The sequence below is a fragment of the Elephas maximus genome, chromosome 11 (assembly GCF_024166365.1).
Source record: "Elephas maximus indicus isolate mEleMax1 chromosome 11, mEleMax1 primary haplotype, whole genome shotgun sequence".
Classification (NCBI taxonomy): domain Eukaryota; kingdom Metazoa; phylum Chordata; class Mammalia; order Proboscidea; family Elephantidae; genus Elephas; species Elephas maximus.
Window position 1 is genome coordinate 67,416,859 of NC_064829.1, and position 15,283 is coordinate 67,432,141.

Genomic DNA, 15,283 nt, shown 5'->3' on the forward strand with positions numbered 1-15,283 from the left:
TGAGTAATATCTGGAGATACACCTATAAAGGAGTGAGGAAGGCAGGTTTAGACAGAAGAAGCTAATTCACAGTAGTAGGGCAACTGAGGCCTCAACCAATTTACAGGAAGCGCTCAAGCTGGAATAGCCCTTTAGAGTTGGCCCCAATTAAGGTGAAAGGGCCAAGCCTTTGTATCAACCAGTCATTGGCTGTTCCCTGGGAGGGGGTGTAAACTTGGGTGGCCAAGGCAATTCCCAATGAGGGCCTCAGGTGTGAGTGTTCAGAAGCTAATATTCTCAGCAACTAGGGATTGGGTGTATACAATCTGAAGAGAGGATCTGGACAGACTATCACAGTAACCACTATAGAGAGAAATGGTCTTATGTTTAATTGGGGACATATTTACTTTTATGTGCCTATGAGTTTACTGGAAACCCTGGTGGGGTAGTGGTTAAAAGCTACAGCTGCTAACCAAAAGGTTGACAGTTCAAATCTACCAGGCATTCCTTGGAAACCCCTTGAGGCAGTTCTACTCTGTCCTATAGGGTTGCTATATAAGTTGGAATCATTTTGACGGCAACGGTTTGGTTTTTGGTTTTGGTGGGATTATTATCCATTCCTTATCAGTTGTTATTGAGTCGATTCTGACTCGTGGTGACTTCTTGTGTGTCAGAGTAGAACTGTGTTCTGTAGGGTTTTCAGTGGCTGATTTTTAAAGTAGATCATCAGGCCTTTCTTCCAAGGTGTCCATGGGTGGACTTGAACCTCCAACCTTTCTGTGAGCAGGTAGGCACCTTAACCACTTGCACCACCCAGGGACTCTTATCCATTCCTTAGTTCACAAATAGTTAATGTCAAGTATGGATGTTTGGGGTATGTGATGTTCAAGGCTTTGTTCCAACTGGTGTGAATGGTGGGGTGGGTAGGCATGATGGGGGCAGGATGCAAAGACCAAGACCCACATCTGCCCAAGCAGCCTCTGCCCTGCAGGAGACCAAGGAGATCCCTTCTCAGATGGAGCCAGCTCCCCACTTCTCACTTCCGGTGAGCTCTCAAAGGATTAAGCCTGATTACTTTTCCTTTTCTCAGATATCTTTCTAGCTTCCTCTTCTTTTTCTTCCCCTCATCTGGGATTTACAGAGTAGGAAAAAATTCCAAACACCAAATTCCTTTTAAGGAAGCCCAGAATACGTAGCCATTACAAAGTGTTAGGAAATTTACGAAATCCTCACAGGCCTCTTCCTTCATCCACAGTTCCTAAAGATGATTTTTTTCTGGTACCCCAAACCCCTTGCCTCTGGTCCTCCTTTTATTTCTAGGGGGAAAGGGCATGGAAACAAGCCACCCTTCTCTTTTTTCTGGGCAAGGCCTGCTTTCCAGAATTTAGGCCAAGAGGCAGCAGGGGGTAAGGATTAGTGAATCAATCCAAAGGCCAGGACCTAGGGAGTCATTCAGATATCTGAGGGCCTCCTGAATAATGCCAAACCCTGTACCCCTCCCGCCTCAGGACTCAGAGTGAAAGGCCTTTGTAGGCATTTCCAAACTGAGCCTCAGGAAAGGGGAGGGGCTTTACTGCAGAAAGTCTACTCTTGAAAACACTAACAAAGGATAAGAGAATCGTGTCTCAGAACTCCCCTCGGTCTATTTCTGGCAGGCTAATCATAATCATAATAATCATAATAGGGTCGCTACAAGTCGGAATCTACTAGACGGCACTGGGTTTTTGTTTTTGGGTTAATCATAATTTAAATCTAGTTCTGATTTCTTTCAAAGGTATATTTTTTGAAAGTAAAAAGAAATAAAATCCTGATCCTCTAAATATTTTGATGTTTTTAAAAAAAAATAGATTTTTTTTCCTCCTGTTTTTAGCTGGTACAAATCTTTAGCTTGCAATCCTAGGATTGAATGCTTGAAGTCCTAGGGTCGAAGACTGTAACAATTCCTTTGAAAACAAGTCAACACATTTAACATAGGAAATGCTCTATAAACCCCTAAGCCTAGTTTAGTTTTGAACTTCCATGTGTAGCTCAAGTCACAGGGCTGCTTAGTTTAGGAATAGTTTTCAAGGTTTTTTCACGGAGAGATAAAGAAGTTTTTTCCCCTCCTTTCTCCAGGAACACACACCTTTTGTGTGCTTTGCCTAACAAAGGAATTTCCCAATTTCACGGTGGAATTTGGAGGGAAAGTATGACGTGCGGACTGATACCTACGTGGTTCAAACCACAAAATAATTAAAAAAAAAAAAAAAAAAGCCGAGCTTTTTCAATACTGATTGGAGGGAAAACTACACAATGAAATTAGCAATAAAAACAGCAACGACAAAATCCCACAGGATTTGGAATGCCTTTAGTTTCTATTTGGCATAAGAATCGTGTGATTTCTTTGTTCCACCCTGCGTTATCTACAGTACTCCAGTAATAGTTTGTTTCATGCTTGCGTAGTCGGATTACTGATTCCATTGCTGCCCAAAAGCAGAGTGGTGCACAAGGTAGCCTTACATATGGAGAATAATAGAATGGACCTTTGTACTGACTGTTTAGAAGAAAGGTAGTGTCCTTTATTTATTTATTTATTTTAAAATTTAGAATAAAAGCCGTCTTTTTCAGCTGTGAAATTCCATGATTTCGTGAAATAGACTAAGATGGATGCTTTGCTTTTGCTACAGGTCTACCTGGCAAAGACATCTTCTTTGTAAAAATGCAACTGGGATAATTTGCAAGGAATCATTATCTTTTACTTTGAGCTGTTAATGGTTTTAAAAGCACATACAATGTTATCTGTTGCTGTTTGTGAGTGATGAATTGTGCTTTTAAAACAATCTCTTCCAGCTGAAGCTTGACCAAAACCTTGGGCTTTGTACAGAGAGACCTGCTGCAAATGGGCTTGGCATTATGAAACCACCAGGAAGTCCTACAGCTAAAGACTCTTCAATTCAGCCTATAGTTTTGGTAGCACCACTCTTGCAACTATTCAAACACTGTTTTGCATGCTTTCAATTCTGAGAGCAGGGAATGGGGGAGGGGCAGGAGAGAGTATTTAAAGTAAACAAAGATTCCAAATCTATGAAACCTGGGATTTACTCTGGTCCCAACTTTAGGAAATTCCATGTATAGCAATTCGTCTGGAGTATCAAGGTTTCCAAGTAGCAGGTCCTTGTATACTCTTCAGTGCACATTATGTTTTTATATGCATATTAATAAAGCCCCACCTTTGGGGGAAGAAAAACGGCTCCCTTGTAAATGAAATCAAGCCCAGGTAAAGTTGAAACTGGATCCCACAGAGTACTGGCACTGTTTTCAAGCTAAAGGAAGGTGCAAATTTCAATTTCATCATATTGTAACACTGATAAATGCCGTGCTGTGGCTGGCAACATGTGCAGACTACACTAGTCTTTCTAAACGTGTGTAAATATGTATTCCAATTTATGTGCAACTTCAAACAATTTGCTGTTCCAAATGAAAGACTAACAACTCTTCTGTGAGACAATAATTCAGGTCATTTACATGAAAAGTCTTAAACAGCAAAAATGCTACTTTCAATTTACATCATACAGTGACCCTCTAACAGAGAACAATGGCTTCCTCAATGGACTAAATGGGAAGGAGATACATACTGAGATTTAAAAAACAAAAAATTTCTTAGCACACTGCAAATATTAACTAATTAATTTAAAATACAATAAAACACAGAAATGCTTCCTAGGCTGGGAGTCTTCATTACTACTTGAGTAATATTAGTATCTGCAGAGTCTGATCAAAAAAGGAAGAAGCCTTTTTAAGAGGTTAGGATGACATTTTTTTTTTTTTCAGATTCTTCCATTTTGCCCTATTTCCAGTGCAAGCACAATTAGCTTCATGTGGGGCTTCTCATTTTAAAAACGTTTCAATTGAGTGAACGTCTGTGAACAATATGGGAACCAGGACACAGGGTTGGTTAAACAGGGTTGGTTAAATCTGCTCTGGAATGAAAATCTTTATATTGTCTACCTCTCGGAGGTATTGCCATTGTACACCTTTGTGGCCTTTAGCGGGTTTATATATGTATCTTTTGTGTTCTGGAGGCTATGACCACCTGCTGTATGTACAATGCATGCTTGTTACATTTATACACCATCTCCCCTTTTAAAGACCTAGCTATTACATCTTGTTTACTCAATATCATTCCCCATTTAAAAAAAAAGAAAAACCCCACCAAAAAACCTACATGAACTGAACATGCCATGTTTCAATCTAGCCCCAGTGGCTTTTTCTCTGCAAGCAAAACGTGTGTCTTTTACACCAGGGCTTTCTCCCCACCCCAGGGGGTGTCTTCCACTCTTTTGTGGCTCCGTTTAAGGCGAAAAGGGCTCCAAACCACTAACTACAAGAGCCCCTTCTTCCACCTCCAGGGAGAATTTCAGCTTTTATTTATCCGAAGATAGCGTCCTCTCTTCTTACTTATTCGCCATCATTCGAGGATAACAAAACACCACCTTTGCTTCAAGATCCCGGGTGGAGGCTCACGGGCTTTTCAACCATCTTTGGCGAGGCCTTGCTTCCTTCCACTCGAGTAAGTCGCGGCTGGGGGCCATGGAAAGGACTGGGTGCGAGCCTACATGGCGTTTCCAACTAGAGAAGCCCTCCCTCCGTCCCCTCACCACCACCACCCCGCTCTCCGGGGCGAATGCCATGCAGAGCCCCGTATGGGCGAGACTTGGCAGGTCGGCGGGGCTTGGTGTGCGGCTCTCGGGCTGGGGCGGCCGCGCGGGCGTCGCGCTCTCGCCGCTTTTCTCCCGGTCCTCCCTTCCCCCGCCGCGCCCCCTCCCCCTCGCTCGCCTCCCTTTTGTTCGCCGCCGCTGCGGCCGCGCTCCCGGCCGGGCCCGCACCCCCGGCCTAGGCCCCGGCGTGGCGGGTCCGCCGCCGCCGCCGCCGCCGCGCGGCCTAGAGCGCGGCGCCCGCCCCGGGGATCGCGGGGCCGGCCGGGCGCACGGCGAGGCCGCAGCGGCGGCGGCGGCCCCGGAGCCCGGAGCCCGGAGCCCGGGAGGCGGCGGCGGCGAGGCCGCTCCACCGCACACGCACACACAGAGACCCCGGCAGCGGGAATGCAGATGACACGCCCGTAACATGGAAGCGCCGCCGCCGCCGCCGCAACGACGACAGCAGCAGCAGCAGCAGCCGCCGGCGGCGCCGCGCTGAACAAAGGTCATCCGAGCTGCGGCCCAGACGCCGGGCTTGACCGCTGCGAAGGCCAACCCCGGGCAGGGGGTGGGTGTTTGCCTCCGGGGCCGGGTTGGGGGAACGAGGTGACCGGGCGAGAGGGGCGCAGGGCAGCGAGGGAAGGGGCGCGGCGGCGGGCTCCGTGGAGAGCAGGGGCGCGGCCCCTCGTGCCCACCCTTGCGGGCTGGGGTGCGCCCGTGAGGCTCAGGCCCCGTGGCCTGCCTGTAGTGGCTTGCCCCAGCCTTGCTTGGGGACAGCTGGCCTTCGCACCCCGCCAGCTTCCTTGGGGGGGCCGAGGATGAGCCGGTTCTGCTAGGCCCACAGGTTCAGAAAGGGGGGCACGTGAGCGCAGGAGCTCTCTTCCTCCCCCTGCAGCGCTGGCTGGGCACAGAGGATTTTCAAAAGACCTCTGGGCTCCTCTTTCTCCTGCCCCCTAATTTGCGCCCCTACTCCACCCCGACATCCCCAGGTTTCCCTGAGGTGAAGGGATTTGGACTTCTACCCCCAGGTGCTTGAAAGAAGAGAAGGTTGGAGGAGGAGGAGACTGGGGGGGCTGCTGCTGGTGGTGACAGGGCTGGGAGCGAGAGGAGGGGGCTGGGTGGGGTGGGGGTGACAGGCTCAGAGAGAAGCCTGGTCAACAACCAGCACCACTCTGCTAGGAGGCCGAGGCCGGCTCCTGCAGCCCGACGCATCTTGTGTGAGGAGATACACATAGATTTTCTTTCTGGGGGCTCTTTGTCAGCCACCAACCCAAGGAACACACACAGACACACAGGTACACAAAGATCTGAGCCAGGTTGTGGGAGGTAAGTGGGGGAAGGAGAAGGAGGGGGAAACAGTGTCTGCGGTGGGCTTTGGTGTGGAGGGGAGGGGGGATGGGCCTGAGGAGCCCTGGGGTGCTTGTGAGGTGAGCATTTCCAAGACTGTGTGCTTGGGGAGGGCGGGGGGGACGACACACGATGACCATCCTCTCCTCATGAAGACCTAAAACGGAAAAGCTACCCCCAGCGAGATCCCCCTGTGCTGATGATTTTCAGGGACTTGTTGGCAACTCAGCGAGGGTTGCCATAGCTTTTTTATGTAGGGTGACCAGAACCGGCTGAAACTGGTTTGAGGCAGATCAGCTCCTGAACACAATGCAGTCACTGAGCTACTACAGTGGGATAGCAGCTTCCTCCCTTCATGGCAGCCAAAAGCAGAGGAGCTTGCAGGAAGGTACCATCCCAACACAGTATGTGAATGCACACTTAGACACCACACAGCACTGGTACGTGACGAATGGAGCCCTGAGATTCTGTGTAGAGGAGAGAGGAAAAAAATGTGCAGGTTTGCAGGGTCTGAAATTACTTTGGCTTTTCCTGCCTTTTTCTTTTGCTTAAAGGGATGGACAAGGAGCTGAGATTTATGACCCTTATTAAAGAAAAAATGTGCCTTGCTAGGGTGGGGACACTTGGTTTCTGCAGTCTCTCTCTTTTTTCTGTTTTTAACAAAACCAAACCAAAAAGAACTGATGGATTTGTAATGGTAGTTTGTTTGTTGCTGGAGAATGCTACTTTGCATGCTTTCTTCTTTTGCAGGGTATGTTCTATTTTGTGCTCTTTCCATTTTAGAAGCTAGTAAAGGGTATTGGGGATACTTCTCACTATTATGAAGGCCGAAAGGTAACAGTATTGTTCTAGGAAATGAGCATAAATGCATTCCAGGGATGCTGCAAGGCATACATGCTGTCTTTTTTTCCTTGTAGGCCTGTTGACTGGGGCTGCTTTTAACCCTTTCATGTTTGCAGAGAATGCAACTGTGTGACAGTAACTGAACATTGGTCACAAGTCTTTCCAAAAGGTCAAGGTTCACAAGGTGAGATATGATATTTTGAGCATGACTTTAAATATTTATTTGCAGATACATTCAGACAGAGACTGACGGTTGGTACCGTGGAGATGAAATTGGGCTGAGAGTGGAGCAGAAATACTCTCAACGTTATCCAGGTTTAATGGCATTAAAATGACTTTATGCTGGTGTTGCTATCAAGGCGAAATCAGGATGACTTCATTAAATTGCATGTGTCTAGGCACTTAGAAAATACAGGCCTGGGAAGAAGCAAGTTTAGAGACTGGTAGCATCAGGGCCTCGTGGAGAATGCTCCGTTTTGCATAAAGACTATAGCTGCACACATGTAGCATTTTCCTGATGGTTTCAAGAAAGGGAAGGGCTTCACCAAACCCAGCAGCCTGGCCACCTTTTAGGATTTAAGGAATCTGAAGGTAGATTTGCCTTTTGTTCGTTTATCACCTTTCTTTTACCTTGCTCTCTGTGTTAACCTGAAAGGCTTTTCACTCCGAGTCAAGTGGTGGAATGTCTTTTATTGATTCTGGGGGCTGTTGATAGTGAGTTTGCCATTGGATTATTTGTGGCATACATTTTAATGTGGAATACTAATATAATACCAAAAGGAAACCGGGTAGTCTGGTTTCCTCTGTGAAAGGATGCCTGTTTGAAACTCAGAGCTTTGCAGTAAAGCGTGGTGGGAAATACGTCCTGCCTTAAAAGATTGCAGTTAGATTCGAGCTGGCATTTTTCATGTACCCTCCAAAAGGAGAGGCTGGAGCAGTAATGAGCGTAACAAAGTGAAGAACAAAGGCTGTTAAAGCCTGCAGGGGAACACTAAATATTTTGCCTTGGGGTTCCTGTAACTTCCCCAAACAGGAAACCAGCAGCTCCAGAATCATATCCAGTGTGATCTCAACCACCGATAGAACCAGTTCTGTCTTTTTGCTGGTTGGTAAAAGAGCAATCAAGAGGAGCCCATAGAAAAAATGATGTGAAAATAAATTTCTGCTCTACTTTGAAGTGGGTATTTTGTCCCTCTCCGTGTTCAGCAGAATGGAGTCTTTCAGAAGCGCTGAGAATCTTAGAATTGGTTAAGCTGTGTGCTGGCGGTTGGTGGGCAGAATATCTGCAGTGAAGGGTGTCAAGTATGCAAGGGTTTTTATCGTCGGAATGGTTTTTCATTTGACTGCAGAACATATTCCGTGTGATAAAACTGGCGAAAGGGAAACGAGTGCGTGGTTAGCGCAAAATACTTTCTGTAGTATTTAATAGAGATAAATGTAATCTTGGACTGGTATACCAGTAAGTAGCTTGCGTGATGGAACAAAATTCTTTACAAATCACTGCTAAAATTGGTTTTCAGTTCTACATCATTTTTGACTGCCAGAGGTTCTCCCTGTGACCGTGGCAGAAATGTGCTTGCAAAGCAGCCCGGGATCCATATGTGACAGTTGCCTCTGCTCCTCAGTGCCAACTAAACCTCAGATGGTTAATATGATAAACCTTAATTAGCTTAATACAATAAGCTGTTGCAGAATTTGGTCATTTACCCCTGTCTTTAAAAAGTCAGTGATTTTTATTTAACTTTGACAGTGAACCTCTTGCAATGAATATTTCTTGCTCCTATGTTTAAAATACCTTTTTGTAAGTCATTGCATATGAGAGAATGTTCTGGTTTACCAACTCTCTTGGTTGGTGGTTTTTAGCTCTGTCCCTCCCCCTCCCCCTTAGAAGTCTCTTGGAAAATAGCGTTTGTTTTGCATTTGAGGCCCGTCTGTCTTTCCAGCTGCAAATGCTGTTGAAGGTTGGAGAGCTGGTTCTCCAGGGCAGCAATCATGAGCTCATCTTGGATTGAGGTTTGTCTCAGGTGTTTGATCTCCTGATGAGGTATAACAATGTAGCAGGCCCAGGTCTCCTGGGTGAGGAGGTTTCTGGGTCTGGGAGTGTCTGTATGGGAAAAAAAGCAACAGCGGGTTCCTGCCTGGGAGGGCCAGGAGGGAACATGGTGGCACCCACTGTTGTGGCCTGTGTGGAGCTGTTACTGTTACCTTATGGGGCAGCCTCACCTGGAGATCCAGCTCTCCTGCAGCTGTCTCCAAAGAGGAAATGCTGGGCCATGCCCCTCCACAGGAGGAATGTGCTGGTTTGGCTGAGGAGAGCACACTGGAAAGAAAGAGTAACTGGGTATTGAACCCTTGTTTGTTTTTGTCATTTGCTTATTTTAGAGTGTCAGTTTTTCCATGTGAGAAGGACATTGGATCCAAGGCTCTTAGCCTAACGTGGTTCAGGAGGACTCTTTGTCCCCCCTCTCTTTTTTTCGGAGATTCCCTGCTCCCACCCATTTTTAAGGGGGGGTCTTAGTAGGACTACTAAGGAGCCCTGGTGGTATAGTGGTTAAGAACCCGGCAGCTAACCAAAAGGTTGGCAGTTTCAGTCTTCCAGCCGCTCCTTGGAAACTGTATGGAGCAGTTCTACTCTGTCCTACAGAGTCGCTGTGAGTTGGAGTTCAGTCCACGGCAATGGAGTATTTTTTTTTTTTTAGGACTACTAAAGAGGAACCCTGGTGGCACAATGGTTAAGCGCTTGACTGCTAACTGAAAGGTCGGCGGCTTGAACCCACCAGCCCCTCTGCAGGAGAAAAAACCTGGCAGTCTGTTCCTGTGAAGATTACAGCCTAGGAAACCCCCTGGGGCAGTTCTGCCCTGGCTTATAGGGTCACTATGAGTTGGAAGTGACTTAAGGGCACGTAACTACAGCTAGAACTTTAGAATTTGTATTCTCCCATCCCCTTTATTTCTTCCCTTGAATGCTTCCTTGAGCTTTGCTGTGAAATACAGTCTGTCATTAGTTGGTTTTGAATAACCTTCCCATATCCTCGGTAGAATTTCATCTAGCTGTTCCTAGCCTGAGGGGAGGTTGCCCAGATGTGGTGCCTCAAAAAAGATTGCCAGTAAAAGGGAAACTGAAAGTTAAGATACAAAACAGTTCTGAGGAGTCTCTGGGTGATGAAAACTGTTCAAATCCACCCAGAGGTGCATTAGAAGAAAAGACTGGTGATCTGCTGCTAGATCACAGCCATTGAAGACCCTGTGGAAAGCAGTTCTCCTTTGAATCATATGGGATCATGATCAGCTGGAGTCAACTCGATGGCTACTACTTTGGTTTTTTTGGTTATCACGCCAAAAAATTTCTCCCTGCTGTCCCTTTCTAGGCATACTCTTTCCCCCACCCCGGCCCTACTGATTTGTTCTCTGTCCCTGTAGTTTTGATCTTTTCCAGAATGTTATATAAATGGCTTTTGTCACTAAGCAAAATGGATTTCTGATTTATCCGTATTGTATTGATACTTGGTTTTTTGATTGCGGAATGGTATCCCGCTGTGTGGATGTCCCAGTTTGTTTATCCATTCACTGGTTGAAGAACATTAGGACTGTGTCCAGTTTGCAGTGGTTGTGTGTAAAGCTGCTCTAAATATTTGCATACTGGTTTTTTATGTGACACTAAGATTTTATTTCTCTCCAGTAAATAACTTAGAAGTCGGATGGCTGGGTCAGATGGTAAGTGTATAAGAATTGAAACTTTAAATGAAAACAAATTCAGCCCGTAGCTCACTAGAAAGATTCAGCCTCGTCAGCTGCAGTTAAGGCTTCCCAAGTAAGAGATTGTAGTGAACATCGTCTGAAGACACATGGGAGAGCTCCTGATAATAGAACACTCTCTAATGGGATGACATGCTTTATAACCCAGAACTAATCTGAATTAGCCAAAACTGGAAGCAAAAAACTACAAGTGGTAACATATCCTTTATTTCTACAGCTATTATTTTTCACCTCTTCAGAAGCATTGGGCTATTTAATTTTTACATTTGTCTCCAGGTTTATTAAAAAGCCGAACAATAGAATTGAGATTTTGGAAAGTGATACCAAAAATCTGTGTTGAAATCTTAGTTGCGTATAAACAAATTATTATAATTTGTCTGATTTCTTCACTGCCCAAATTTTGATGTTGTTTCCATCTTTGGAATTATCCTTCAGCCTCTATACCTTGTAAGTTAGGGAGAATATTTAAGCAATATCAAAACAACGAAGTGGAGAGATTTTGGAAAGAGATGTGTTTCGACAGGATAAATTGGTGGTCAGGGTTGGGAAGACCAAATCGACAGATAATGGTGGTGTGGGGGGAGGAGAGCCTGAGAAGTGGAAAGTAATTGGGGGATGATTTTAGCCCATCAGTAGATACTTGCTGTTTATTAAGCACCAGGCACCGTCCTGGGCATGGGGGCGGGGGCACGGGGAGGAGTACAGAGGGAAAAAGAAACCAGAGAGAAAAATCTAGCATACAGATGCCATGACAAGAGTGTGAAGTGGGGGCGTCTAATGCAAGCCTCCAGGGTGGAGCCCTTGCAGAGCTGGCTTCTGAGCAGAACCGTGAAAGACCAGTAAGGATATGTGAGGCAGGCAGTGACTTGGAGAGAAATTAGAGTCTGATGGAGCAGCAGTGGGCCGGCACTGTGAGAGTGGTATTGTGAGTAGGAGTGGGAGAGTGGGCTGTGGGAGCAATACGAGATGAAGGTAGAAGGCAACCAAGGGCCAGACTTAGGGCAGCCTTCCATACAGTCCCTTCCAGTGTGGCCTTTGTGGTGTAGGCAATATAGGCAGAAAGTCTTCCCTTTAGTTTAAAAGGTCCTGTTGCAGGAAGGAATGGAGGTGGTTAAGGCTGGAGACAGGGAGGTTAAATGAGAGAACCACTACAGCATTCCAGGAGGGAAATGGTGAGGGCTTGATCCAAGGTATTGTGAGTGGAGGGGTGGATGGTGACTGCTGCAGGGGCCGGGGTGTGTGTGTGGTAGTCCATGATTAGATGTGGGAAGTGATGGAGAGGGAGGAGTAGAGGATGTCTCCAGGGTTGCTGTCTGAGGCTGTGTGGTGGATGGATGTTTTTGTGTTTGAGATAATGAACTAGAGAATTCAGAAGGAAGAATAGATGTAGATGGTAGAGGTGGAGGGCCTTGATAAGGTGAATTCAGGTTTGGAGTGTGAAGTGGGGGAAGGAGAATGGGGAAGGTCATCAGTTTTGGATCTGGACCCAAGCACCATGGTGTCCTTTGGCTCTCAGATTTGTCAGACTGGAGTTTAGGAGGGCTGTTTGGGCTAGAGGTCTAGATTGGGAGTAATTAGCATAGAACATAGAGATGATATAAAAAAGAGTAAAAAGGGTTGAGTTCGGGCTCCCATTTACGAGTTCCTCCGCGGTGTAAGCTGTTAACCTGCTTGGCTGCTAATGGAAAGTTTAGAGGTTCGAGTCCATCCAGAGGTGCCTCAGAAGAAAGGCCTGGCAGTCTGCTTCTGAAGAATCAGTCATTGACAACCCTGTGGAACAAAGTTTTGGCATACATGGGGTCGCCGTGAGTTGGGATCAGCTTGATGGCACCTGGTTTTGGGGGTCCTATGGGGCAGTTCTACTCTGGCCTATAGGGTTGCTACGAGTCGGAATCGACTCGACAGCGTTGGGTTATAAGATAATAATCTCTGGTGGCATAGTGGTTAAGAGCTACAGCTGCTAACCAAAAGGTTGGCATTTTGAATCCCCCAACCACTCCTTGGAACGCTATGGGACAGTTGTACTCTATTCTGTAAGGTCACTGTGAGTCGGAATTGACTTGACGGCAACAGGGTTGTAAGATAATGGTTTATGTTATAAAAACCATAAGTGAAGGGGAGACTGAGGAACTTCAGATGCATGTTATAGAAAGTGGGGAGTAAAACATCTCCAGAAAGGTAGAAAATGATACTAGTAACTGACACCTGCAGTCGCTGCAATATGCGGTGGCCCTTTACATGTTATCTCAAAACAAGTTGAGGTCAGACAGGTGGGGAAACTGAGACAAAGACCCTGCTTAAGGTCTCCATGAATGGTAGCAGAGGCAGAATCTGAACCATGGCCTTACCACTAGGCTGTTCTGCCTAAGGGAAGGGGGAGCATGGTCTGTGGACAAGAGAAACCGTGGAAAGCATATTAGGGGTGTGGAGCTGGACGAGGAGCCTGAGGGAGGGCACAAGTTGATGCCAGTGAGCAAAGAAATGATTGCTGTTTGAGGTTAGAGGAGGCCATTGGTGAAGACATATGTGAAGTTTGAGATAGAGTAAGGGCCCTTTTATTTAACCAGGTTTTCCTAACTTAGTCAGCATAGAGAGAGGAGAATCTGTATCTAAAAACACTGGAGACAGCACCAGAAATAGCATGTTCAAAAGACTTAGACAATTTTATTTGGCACTAGGGTAAGGATACACATGGGAACGGAGAAGGAATAAAAGATGTTTTTGTTTCATTTATTCTTTGAAAAGGATGAGGAAATCAAAGTAAATTGAAAGTGATGCTGAGAAAAGTCTTTTGTTCCAACAATAAATATAGTTTAAAGGGTTCTTGAAAACATTTTCTACAGACAAGACGTTTTGAATTCTGTTTCAGACTTAGGGGGGCGGGGGGGAAGGGGAGAGTAAATTCTATTTAAATCTGGAGACTAAAATAAGCAATTTTTAGGCAAATTCAGAGTGGTCCTTTTAGCCATTCCAAGTATTCCCTAGTAAGTAGCCTCTAGTTGGTGGTCATTTTTTTTTTTAGTTGGTGGTCATTAGATTGTATCTTTTTTTAAATTGTACTTGAGACGAAGGTTTACAGAACAAACTAGCTTCTCATTAAACAGTTAGTATATGTACTGTTTTATGACTTTGGTTACCAACCCCACAACATGTCAACACTCTCCCTTCTCCATCTTGGGTTCCCTATTACCAGCGTTTCTGCCCCTTCCTGCCTTCTAGTCCTTGCCCCTGGGCTGGTGTGTCCCTTTAGTCTCGCATTTTATGGGCCTGTCTAATCTTTGCCTGAAGGGTGAACCTCAGGAGTGACTTCATTACTGAGCTAAAAGGGTGCCCTGGGGCCATACTCTCAGGGTTTCTCTAGTCTCTGTCAGGCCAGTAAGTCTGGTCTTTTTTTGTGAGTTAGAATTTTGTTCTACCTTTTTTTCCAGCTCTGTTCAGGATTCTCTATCGTGATCCCTGTCAGCAGTCCGTGGTGGTAGCCGGGCACCATCTAGTTGTATTGGACTCAGTCTGGTGGAGGCTGTGGTACTTGTGGTCCATTAGTCCTTTGGACTGATCTTTTCCTTGTGTTTTTAGTTTTCTTCATTCTCCCTTCCTCCAGACAGGGTGAGACCAGTGAAGTATCTTAGATGACTTTAGTCCATGGTCTTTAGGGCCTGATGATGCAGGTTTTTGTTTTCAGTTAGATTTTGTTGGCAACTTTACCTGTAATTAGAGATTCCAGGCATATTCCAGACCATAGAGACCTAAAGATAACAGCTGGATAAAACCAAGGTGATAAAATGAAGGTTGTTTTGGGACACAGACCCCTACTTTTTTTTTTTCCTATCTTTGATTTATTTTGTTGTTGAGAATATACACAGCAAAACATACACCAATTGAACAGTTTCTACATGTACAATTTAGTGACATTGGTTACATTTTTTGAGTTGTGTAACCATTCTCACCCTCCTTTTATGAATTGTTCCTTCCTCATTAACATAAACTCCTGCCCCTTAAGGTTCCTATCTAATCTTTCAAATTATTGTTGTCAATTTGATCCCATATAGATAGATCATGAAAGAGCATAATGCTTAAGACAGACATTCTTTACTAGTTGAGCTAAACAATTGTTTGGTTTTATGAAGACTTCAGGGTTTTTTTTTTTATTGTGCTTTGAGTGAAAGTTTACAAATCAAGTCAGTCTCTCATGCAAAAACTTATACACACCTTGCTATGTACTCCTAGTTCCTCTCCCCCTAATGGGACAGCACGCGCCTCCTCTCTACCCTGTATTCCTCATGTCCATTCAACCAGTTCCTATCCCCCTTTGCCTTCTCATCTCACCTCCAAACAGGAGTTGCTCACATAGTCTCATGTGTCTACTTAAGCCAAGAAGCTTACTCTTCACCAGTATCATTTTCTGTCTTATAGTCCAGTCCAATACCTATCTGAAGAGTTGGCTTTGGGAATGGTTCCAGTCTTGGGCTAACAAAGGGTCTGGGGACCAAAAGCTGTAGGGTACCTCTGGTCTCATTCAGACCATTAAGTCTAGTCTTTTTACGAGAATTTCAGGTCTGCATCCCACCATTCTCCTACTCAGTCAGGGATTTCCTGTTGTGTTTCCTGTCAGGGCAGTGATCAGTAGTAGCTGATCACCACCTAGTTCTTCCAGTCTCAGGCTGATATAGTCTCTGGTTTAT

At 45.6% G+C, this 15,283-nt stretch overlaps 1 protein-coding gene across 11 annotated transcripts in view; it reads left to right on the forward strand.

Annotated features, from left to right (window-relative positions):
• Positions 1-2,497: 2,497 nt before the first annotated feature.
• The window catches only part of ZNF532 (zinc finger protein 532), a 135,635-nt gene continuing 122,849 nt past the window's right edge, over positions 2,498-15,283 (forward strand). For 2 of the 11 annotated variants that reach the window (XM_049899926.1, XM_049899925.1), the window contains exon 1: positions 6,125-7,029. The gene's annotated coding sequence lies outside the window, so the exon portion shown is untranslated. The other 9 variants (XM_049899922.1, XM_049899921.1, XM_049899923.1 and 6 more) reach the window with 9 other exon arrangements.